This window comes from Panthera uncia, chromosome B1 (assembly GCF_023721935.1).
Source record: "Panthera uncia isolate 11264 chromosome B1, Puncia_PCG_1.0, whole genome shotgun sequence".
Taxonomy (NCBI): domain Eukaryota; kingdom Metazoa; phylum Chordata; class Mammalia; order Carnivora; family Felidae; genus Panthera; species Panthera uncia.
This window is the reverse complement of record NC_064811.1, coordinates 181,444,270-181,455,021: the sequence shown is the minus strand read 5'-3', so window position 1 is coordinate 181,455,021 and position 10,752 is coordinate 181,444,270. Positions and strand designations below refer to the sequence as shown.

Here is a 10,752-nt window from a genome sequence, read left to right as displayed (position 1 = left end):
TAAATTTAATATTGGTCATTTACAAAAAATACCACTGAAGTGTTATTCTCTTCCTATTAGAGATATATTTCAGCCAATCCTGCACTGGTGCCAAACGAAACTTGGTTTTTTGCTTTAAATGTTTATTTATTTTCAAGAGAGACAGAGCACGAGCAGAGGAAGGGCAGAGAGAGAAGGAGACACAGAATCCGAAGCAGGTTCCAGGCTCTGACCTATCAGCACAGAGCCCAACGTGGGGCTCTAATCCACGAACTGTGAGATCGTGACCTGAGCCGAAGTCAGAAGCTTAACTAACTGAGCCACCCAGGCACCCCAAAACTTTTTAAGAATCTAAAATTTACCTCGAAGGAGTTTCACATCTGTTAAATTTAAGTATCTATTCAGATTATTTTGCTTTGAAGTATGAAAACAACTCATATATTTAAGAAGACTTTTAAGAAAAATATAAAACAATTAGTAATTATGTGCAATTAGTACATTTTAAGATACTGATGCTGATCTTTAACCATAGAAGAGGGATGAATTCTAAAAGATCAAAAACCTAGAATTACTCTTCCAAAATAAGATATAGCGAGATATGAAAAATAGAAAAAACTATCTTCCAAAATCACATTCTCAAAAATTTATTCTTTGCAAATTGGTAAAAGGGAAAAAGTTACTGTGCCATCAATTGCAGAACATTATCATGTTTTGTGTTCTCTATCCAAAAGAAGTTACTCTATTCTCTTTGAAAAGAGGAAACAAGATCAGTATCCCCCTTAAATGAACAACAAAAGGAAGGTAAGGCATGGAGAATTTTTGCTTTTTATCCACTAGTGAAAGATTAGTGCCATTATGTATTAGAGGTCTTGAATTTATCTTCTTATCTGCATAGAGCAAAGTAATCTGGAAGTGATTCAAGTCATTATTTGTCTCCTTTCAACACAAGGTGTATTAAATAGTATGTAAATAAACATGTCAAGTAAAACCTATTTATTGTCACAGGAAAGCCATTTGGTAGACATCTTGTCAGAGACTGGAAAATTAACGTCTCTTCCAGATACTTTTTCTCCCAAACAGGCTGATACATTTAAGATAAATATATAGCCTGGCATTATTAAAGGTATAACCATGCCTCCTGCATCTCGAGCTCAACAGAAAGTAGTAAAACAAATTTTAAATTTTGTGATAGCTTTGACACAAAGTAACTTTGTGTTTTAACTTTAATTGAATTTTTATGATTTCGTAATGTATATCTATGCTTGTGTGTTCATTACTCCACAATAGAGAAATTTGGCATTGATCACACTTACCAAAACATGAAATGAAAGACAGTTGGAAGAGCTATTCACATGCACCATTGTTTTTAATTAATTCGCTGCCTAATCCTCCTGCTCTTTTTTTTTTTTTTAAGTATTTATTTATTTTTGAGAGAGAGAGCATGGGCAGGGGAGGGGCAGAGAGGGAGACACAGAATCTGAAGCAGGCTCCATGCTCTGGGCAGTTAGCAAAGAGCCCGACACAGAGCTTGAACCCACGGACCATGAGATCATGACCTGAGCCAAAGTCAGATGCTGAACCGACTGAGCCACCCAGGTGCCCCCCTCCTGCTCTTTTATAGCAAGGTAACAGAAAGTGAGGATTGGTCTCAGGTGAACTACTGCAAAACCTCTTCTGGACTAGAGCTCTTGTCAATGTCTCCTAAGATTTGAGAAAAGAACTACCAAGTTTGATGTATCTAATACCCTCCTTCCTTAATTAAGTAAACTACAGCAAGCAAAGACAGCAATAATAAATACAGAGATCAATGAGGGATAATATGGAAACAAACACAATTTTTGGTTATCATAACAATTTGAAGAATAAGGCTTTTAAATAACCTAAATGTTAAACCCCAAACGCAAACAAACAAAAAACATTATTCAGCAATTAGGTGCGTGGTGTGCATGAGGGAGTGACAAACGCATCAAAGTTGCAAAGACTCAGTGGTATCAGGAAAGATACCAGTTCTGAGATTTATTAATGCGCTAATTATTAGAAGTAGTCGTTGTACTAGAAGTAGCTATGGATTTGGAATAAGCCATCAACACCAATTTATAGAGTACAGATTTATATCTATATACAGAAAAGTTCACTAAGTTTAGCAAGGGTTGAACTTAATTTCCTAACAGAGATCAACCCTTTTTCTTGATTCAAAAGCATCACATACTAACCAACAAGGTAATTGGGCAGTTCAAACACTTCAGTGATTTCCCTTTTTCTAACAAATTAAATACAAAATCCTTAACTTGTGTTTTGGGCTGACCTGAACCACTTTGGCTTTTCACATTTATTAATTTTGGTGGGAGGCAGGTAATCAGTCTCTAACAGATAGATGTAGTTAAGAACTACTGGTTCCTTCTCCACCCCCCCCCCCCACCACCATCAGCACAACCAGATGGAATGAAATCAAATCTCTAGAGTTTATTCTATCCCTGATTCGCACACATATACCAGCTACCTGGCACACACAATATCGTGTCATCTTTTTTTATTAGACCAATAATATCTCAGGTCTTTTTCTTCCCTTTTGGTTCTTCAACTATGACCTTGCATATGAGATTCACTAGAGGCAAATGGAACATATTCCAGGACAGAATTAGGCCATCTTTGTTACTGGATTCCAGGGGCAAAATAGGGAAAATGAAAACCTAAGACAGGAATGTGCTCAAAGGACTGTAAGCTACTAAGGTCTCTAAATTCTCATGCCTTATCTGTGCAAGTGTGGAGGTACTTGGTTAGATACCAAGCCCATCCATGCATCTCTAATGAGATATATTTCAGCAATGAAAATATATTTCTAGCCTTCCTTATGCTACTTAAAAAAGTGAGTGGCACTGATTAAAGATAACAGGTAATGGAACTACCTGCAACAGTTCTCTTTGAAGTACCCATTACAGTCTTTTAAATGCCAGATAACCACCCTGGACTGCGATTACTACTTATTTGGGGATATTTAAAATACTACCTAATGCCTCTAGGGGCAGATTAAAACTAACACCTTTCTGAAAACATTCTAGGGGTGCCCAGGTGGCTCAGGCCCTTAAGCATCCAACTTTGGCTCAGGTCATGATCTCGGAGTTCATGAGTTCAGATTCTGTGTCTCCCTCTCTGCCTCTCCCCCACTCATGCTCTGTCCCTCTCTCTCTCAAAAATAAATTTAAAAAATTTAAAAAATAAAAACATTCTATAACACTGTGCTAAAGTGGTATTTTTTTTAAATCGCAGAAAAATATGACATATTCAAGGCTCTCTGTGATATGGTTCTCTTTACAATCTTCTCTAAAATTTTCCTTACGTGTGCCCATCAAATAACACACTAGACTTGAACATATTCTGTGCCACTGTCTGCACTACTTTTTCTATCTGGGAAATTTTATCTCTCCCTGTTTCTATTCCAAATATGTAATCCATCCTTAAAAACTCATTTTTAAAACAAATCCTTACTGCCTTTATTATTTGCTTAATAACATTTATAAACATACTTCTACATAGTTCAATATACAAATATATATATATATGTGTGTATATATATGTATATATACATATATATACACACATATATATGTGTGTATACACACACATACATACGTACATACATACAGTAAAACCTTGGTTTGTGAGCATAATTCATTCTGGAAACATGCTTGTAACTCAAAGTACTTGTATATCAAGCAAATTCCCCCATAAGAAATAATGGAAACTCAGATGACTCATTCCACAACCCAAAAGTATTCATATAAAAATTATTACAATACTGTAATATAATATAAAATAATAAATAAATAAAATACAAAATATAAAGAAAAATAAACAAATTAACCTGCACTTACCTTTGAAAACCTCATGGCTGGTGTGAGGGAGACAAGAGAGAGGAGGGTTATTGTGTAAAGGCTTTGATTATCACTAATGGAATCACTGCTTTCAATAGGCTCAATGGAATCTTTTTCTATTCATGCAACTTTAACAAGAAACCTATCCAATGACACTTGTTTTTGCCACCTTTGGAGGATTTCACAGAAATGTGACATTGCATTGTCATTAAACAGATTCATCACTTGCACTGCTACAGCCTTATTCAGGTGGTGTTTTCTACAAAATTTTGCACTGTTTCCCACATTTTACACATCTCCCTTATCTCATTTGAAGTGAGGGATTCCTCTGCCTTTTTCTCCACTTGTGCAGACGAGATGCAGACATAGACTTCTTATAAAATCTTGGAGTTTTGGCCTATTTGCATACCTTGTTCGTACTTCTCAATGATTTACTTCTTAACTTCCACCATAATCATCTCCTTGCTCCTACTACCATTCTTTTCAATCTTTTCCTGCATGGGAGCCATTGTATACACTCACACGGATGTTGACTACAGTACAATATTAAGAAACTCTTGTCATATACTGTATTTAATGTAACTGGCAATAAGGCAGCAGAGGAAAGGGTCCATATCTGCAGGCAGCCTGACCTAGAAGGAAGCAAAGCATTCCTAAGCTTCCTCTTGTATGGAAAAGCAAAGGACTGTCCATAGGTGCTTTGAAGTGGCAAAAAATACACTAGTGCCAGCTGTGAGCACCTGCCAAAGTTCTGAAAAATCACTGATTCTCCCAAACACTGCAGCCTAAAACCAAGCATCCGAACATGGGAGACGATCACCCACAATCTCACAGTGAGAGAGAGAAGAACCATTGGCTCAGTTTTGATCATGTGACATTCCCTGTCACATACTACTCAATTGCAAGACATAGCATTTATCAATTTAAAATTTATTATAAGTGTTTGCTCATCTTGCGGAACCCTTTAGTCACAATCCAAGGTTTTACTGTATATTAGATAAGTATTATATATATACATATGTATATGTATATATACATATATATTTGTGTATATATAATTTACATATCTATACAAACTATAGAGTTAATAACTCACTAGAATTTTAATAACCAATTTTATTATCCTTTATTTCCTGTATATTTATTGATTATAGACTATATTTTAAATAATGGACCAAATGCTATATTTGGTCCGTGAACTCAGGTAGCTCACCAGCAAGCAACCCAGAGAAAAACAACGTGATGAGTGGTCCAGTGGAGAAATTTATGACAAATTTGCTGGTAATAGAGCCTAAGGGAAGCACCTTCTAAGTCAGCTTGGGAGAATCTTGAAGGTTTTTCCCAAAAAATACTGCTTGAGGTGAGATTGAAGATAAATAAAAACTGTTTTATTTTAAAAAGGAAAAGGTGGAGAAGTGTGAGAGAACAAAATCTGATTTTACAAGAACATTTTATGACTATTTTTGTACCTGGTTGTTACTATGTATGTGTGCCATGGGGAGAAATTTGAATCACATTTTATAGACTGTGGCAACCAGTGAGATAGGAAGCATAGGGAATGATTTCAGCTAACCATTTTAGAAAGATCACTCTTATTGCCTTATGCAAGGTGGATTGGGGAGGGCAGGATGGAGTGAGATAATCAGAATTGGTAATGGTCAAATGAGTAATGAAGAAGATCTGAAGTAAGCCAGTGACAATGGGAATAGAGAGGGTGAAAATGGGACTAAAATACAGTATTTCATTAAAAGGCATTAATATTGTTCTTTTTTGTGGGGCCTCTGAAGCGGCAGGCTGCTTCAGGATGAAGCTGGATGTCTCTTTCCCAGCTACTGGCTGTCAGAAAGTCACTGATGGACGAAGAGTGCAAACTTCATACCTTTTATGAGAAGTGTGCAGCCAATGAGGTTGTTGCTATTGCTCTGGGTGAATAATGGAAGGGTAATGTGGTCTGAATCAGTGGTGGCAATGACAAACCAAGCTTCCCCACAAAGTAGGGTGTCTTGACCTATGGCCATGTCTACCTGCTACTGAGTAAGGGGCCTTCCCGCTCCCAGTCAAGGAGGACTGGAGAAAGAAAGTGCAAATCCATTTGTGGTTGCACTGTGGATGCTAACAGTGTGCTCAATGTGATCATTGTAATAAAAGTGGAGAAGGACATTCCTGGACTCACTGATACTACTGTGCTTCATTGCCTGGGGCCCAAAAGAGCTGGCAGAATGACAAACTTTTAATCTCTGTGAAGATGATTTCTACCAGTATGTTATGAGAAAACCCCTAAACAAAGAAGGTAAGAAACCTAGAACCAAAGCATCTTCAACATCTTGTTACTTCACCTGTCATCCAACACAAATGTCAGCATATTGCTTTGAAGAAGCAACGTACTAAGAAAAATAAGGAAAAGGCTGCAGAATATGCTAAGCTTTTGGCCGAGAGAATGAAGGAGGCCAAAGAAAAACTCCAAGAACAGATGGCCAAGAGATAGAGGCTGTCCTAAGAGCTTCTACCTCTATGTAGGAGTCCTATCAAAAAGGAGATTTTCTAGGAGTCACAAATAAATAAGATCAGACTCAATAAATAATAAATGAAAGAATGAATGAATGAATGAATGAATGTTGGGCCCATTGTATCAGTGTGTGTGCCATAAAATGAGAGCAGAAACACAGAAAGAGAAGCACTCAGCAGAGACATAGGAAGTCTGGTTTCAGTTTTAGAAATGTTGACTCTGAGGAATAGAATGTCTGAAAGCTATTTTTATATTGACTCTAGAGCACATGAAAAAGTGGTTGAGAGAAACACAAATTTGGTTTCATTGTAAACTACTAGATAAAAGAAACTGTACATGAACAAGACTGCCTGAATAGAGCAATAAACAGAAGGAAAAGACGGTATAGGACTCAACCCTTGGACATAGGGTCATTTAAGATGTGGGTGGAGCTAAATAAATCTACTGAATAGACATAGGAGGGAGTGGTCAGAGAATAAGAATGGAACTCAGAGGAACTGAGGGAATGACAAGCAAGAGAGGAAGGAATTTCAAGATAAAGAGTGTCCACATTGTCAATTGCTTCAAGACATTAAGTAAAAGAAGACCAAAAAAAAAAAAAGAATCCATTAGATGATTCCTAGAAACTCAGCGGTGACCATAGTGAAAACAGGTTCACTGAAGCAATGGGACAGAATATAGATGAAATAACTTATACATTGTTGCCCATATTCTCTCTTTAAATAATAGTATTAAGTCATTTTGTTCTTTTCTAATCCCCACTACTATTATGCCATAATGATTTATCTTGGTTTCTACTTTACCAGGTTATATGGTTATATGTCACTAAAATATTTCTGAATTATTTGATCTTGTACATGATATCAAAAATAATAAACTTGAACAAAATCCCAAATAGAAAATTCATCTCTAAAAAGTATTCTCCTACATATAAAATCCATAAAGTTTATTTCCTAGGGAAAAAATTTTAATAAAAGTCCCATATCTGGTATAGTGCTGCTCATGTATTTTGAATTACATAGGGAGAAGAGGAGCTTATCAAGGCTTGATACTCTTCGAGCAAATATGAATCCCAAGTACTTCTTGTGGAAGAGAATCAAGTAATTTACATTCTTGTATTGCAGGATTAATAACCTCAGGGATATGCAGGAAGTTAAAGGAGTCAGAGGCTCAGTGGGCGCAGAGAGAGATGGCTCCAGGAGCAGTTTGGGCATAGAAAAGGTAACGTGGGAGTCCATCCAATCACAGCTGTTGTCTATTGTAGACAATCATTGTCTTTGGCTCACCAATGGACTTTGGCTTTTCAAAACAAACAAACCTACAAAAATGCTTCTTATGGTCAAAACTGCGAAGTTTGGCACCCAGAGAGCTTAAAATCCAAGACCAGACAATAATCGATTGTGTACAGTTTGCAGTGATTCTCCCAAAGGCCATCGTGAGCATTTCTACCACTTTCTACACTGTGCTTCCTGCTTTTGTGATTTTATTCATCTGGGCTATGAGAATACACCACAGGAGGTGATTCTGGACCTGGACTAGATAAACGATTAATTCTCAACTTAGCCAGAAGCCACTACTGCTGGCTTCAGCTGACAAGCAGCAACCCAGACTCCAATGCTGAGTACACAGACTTTGAAAAAGCCCTGAAGTGTCATGACATTTGAAATATGTGTAAATGATGATCCTCTTTTAATAATTTCCTACCTTCAGAGCACCTGGGTAGCTCAGTCAGTCAAACACCCAACTCTTGATTTTGACTCAGTTCATGATCTCATGATTCCTGGGATAGAGCCCCATGACAGAATGGAGCCTGCTTGAGATTCTCTGTCTCTCCTTCTTTCTGCCTGTTCCTTGCTTGTTCATTCTCTCTCAAAATAAATACAATAAACTTAAAAAAATTAGTTTCCTACCTTGTTTTCCCCAGTGATATCCTAGTGACGAGGAGCAGCCTGAGGAAATCTACCACTCTCTTTCTTTCTTTTTTTCAAATTGCCACACAATAGCATGATTTAGCCTGTTGATTTAATGTATTCTTTATGATTGTTAAAATCAGTCTGCTTAAATAATATGCTTAAAACATATTAAATGTTCAAGATTGCCAGAAATTTAGATCTCCCTTCTTTTTTAAGTTAATTTATTTATTTTGAGAGAGAGAGAGAGAGAGAGAGAGCAAGCTAATGAGCAGGGGAAGGGCAGAGAGAGAGGAAGAGAGAGAATCCAAGCAGGCTCTGCACTGTCAGGACAGAGCCCAATGTGGGGCTCAATCTCACAAACCATAAGATCATGACCTGAGCCAAAGTCAAGAGTTAGGTGCTTAACCCACTGCGCCATCCAGGAACCCCAGAACTCCCTTATTTAAAACTAATTTAAATTGAGGATACCTGTACTTAGTCTCAGAAATGCTGCTGTATTTACAAAATGCATAAAACAACCAAGTCAATGCAAAAGGTCTATTCCAAGTACACTAATGGCAATTTCTTTTAAAAAAAAAATTTTTTTTAATGTTTATTTATTTTTGAGAGAGAGAGAGAGAGAGAGAGTGAGCACGTGAGCAGGGGAGGGGTAGAGAGAAGGAGACACAAAATCCAAAGTAGTCTCCAGGCTCCGAGCTATCAGCACAGAGCCCAAAGTGGGGTTCAGATTCATGAACCATGAGATCATGACCTGAGCCCCATGAGATCATGACTTGAGTTGAAGTCTGATGCCCAACCGACTGAGCCACCTAGGTGCCCCAAATTGAATTTATTTTTTTTAAATTTCAAACCAGATACCTTGGTTATCCATTTACTTTTTTAACTATTTCATGACAAACAGAGGAATATTTATTAGAAAAATAACTAACAACAATCTCTTGGTTAAGATGAACTTTCTCTCCCTACTAGATTCCTCTATGTCATATAAATACTTTTCTCTTTTTTTTATGCCTTAATTTTCCAGAGCAATGATTTTCTGTACACACACACCTACCACCCCCCCCCCACACACACACAAATGATTAAAACGGATTCAAATAATCTAGAGGCTCAAATAATGTCTAGAGAGTAAAACAAAGGCATTTAACATCTACTCAATATGTCACTGGTGACATCTTCTTGACCAAGGCCATACTGGTCCATAAAAGTCCTTTGTTTCTCCTTCACTTGACCACAGAGATCTGTAGAAAGCTGTGAATATCATGGCCATGGATTCAGTGTCCTTAGTTTTGCCAATACCCACTCCTAGTGAAGTCTTATTACCATCTCTGAATACTACTTTGATGGGGGAAGAGGTCCTTAGAAAGTATGGGATTATCCTACATTTCCTTACCAGTATTTGAGATTATCCTACTCTTTCAGAATACAGAAAGACAATCTCTTCTATTTCCCTTCTTGATAACTTACTTTTTCAATGTTTTTAAGCTTTTACAAACAGAAAAAAACAAATTCACAAAGAGCTGTTGCCTTCCTAAAATTCTGATTCAGCTATGCAAAGATCCCTGAGACTAGGAAACACAGGGGGCCTTCCTACTGAGATGGAGGGACAGGAAAGGGCCAGAGGTAGATAATCCAAAGAGCAAAATACCAATATCTCAGAGTATCTGGCACAACGGTGGTTAAGAACCTAGACAAGCCTATGTTCCAATCCTGGTCTTGCCATTAATAATTTGTATGACCTGGAACAAGACATTTGACCTCTCTTTCCTCAACATTTTATTGAAGAATACTGTATAAAAATATATATGCTACTATATAGAGAGAAAAGTACATTTGCCTTAAGTGTATAACCCAACACATCTTCCCAAGGTGAACAAACCTAGGTAACCAGCACCCACATCCAAAAAAGAATGGCGTGGGTGTCCCAGGAACCCCTCTTCTCATACTCTTTCTCACTTGCTAAAGAAAACACTATTCTGGATTCTAATAGGACAGAGTAGTTATTGTTGGCTTCCATCTACACTGCCTCTTAGCTTCTTTGCGCTTCATTTGTGAAACGAGAATTATAGTAGTATCTTTATTCTGGGTTTGTTGTGAAAAGCAAATGAATTAATATTTATGAAAAGCTTAGACGAGCCTATTACATAGTAAGCATTATGCAGTGTTTGTTAATTGAAATAAAATATCTTAGAAAAATTAATGAATGCTTGAGTTTAGGTTTAGTTTAAGTTGTATAAACCTAATCTATGAATTTGAATCAAAAATAGGTTAAGTTCACATGAGGAAGTAAATGAAGATCTATTCTAGTTAAATTAAAAGTCAATTTCACAAATGTATCCTTCACTTTTAAACAACCTTAGAAAAATATTGTATAGATTTCTTAGATGGGTTTGACTGAATAAAATTTAAATGAAGATATCTCAATAGTAATTAAACACGGTTTCTTGCTGAAACCCAACACTGTTTCCCATTGTGAAATAGT

The 10,752-nt window shown here is 36.8% G+C and overlaps 1 pseudogene; it reads left to right on the top strand.

Annotated features, from left to right (window-relative positions):
• Positions 1-5,655: 5,655 nt before the first annotated feature.
• LOC125924020 (40S ribosomal protein S6-like) lies at positions 5,656-6,336 on the top strand (annotated as a pseudogene).
• Positions 6,337-10,752: the final 4,416 nt, after the last annotated feature.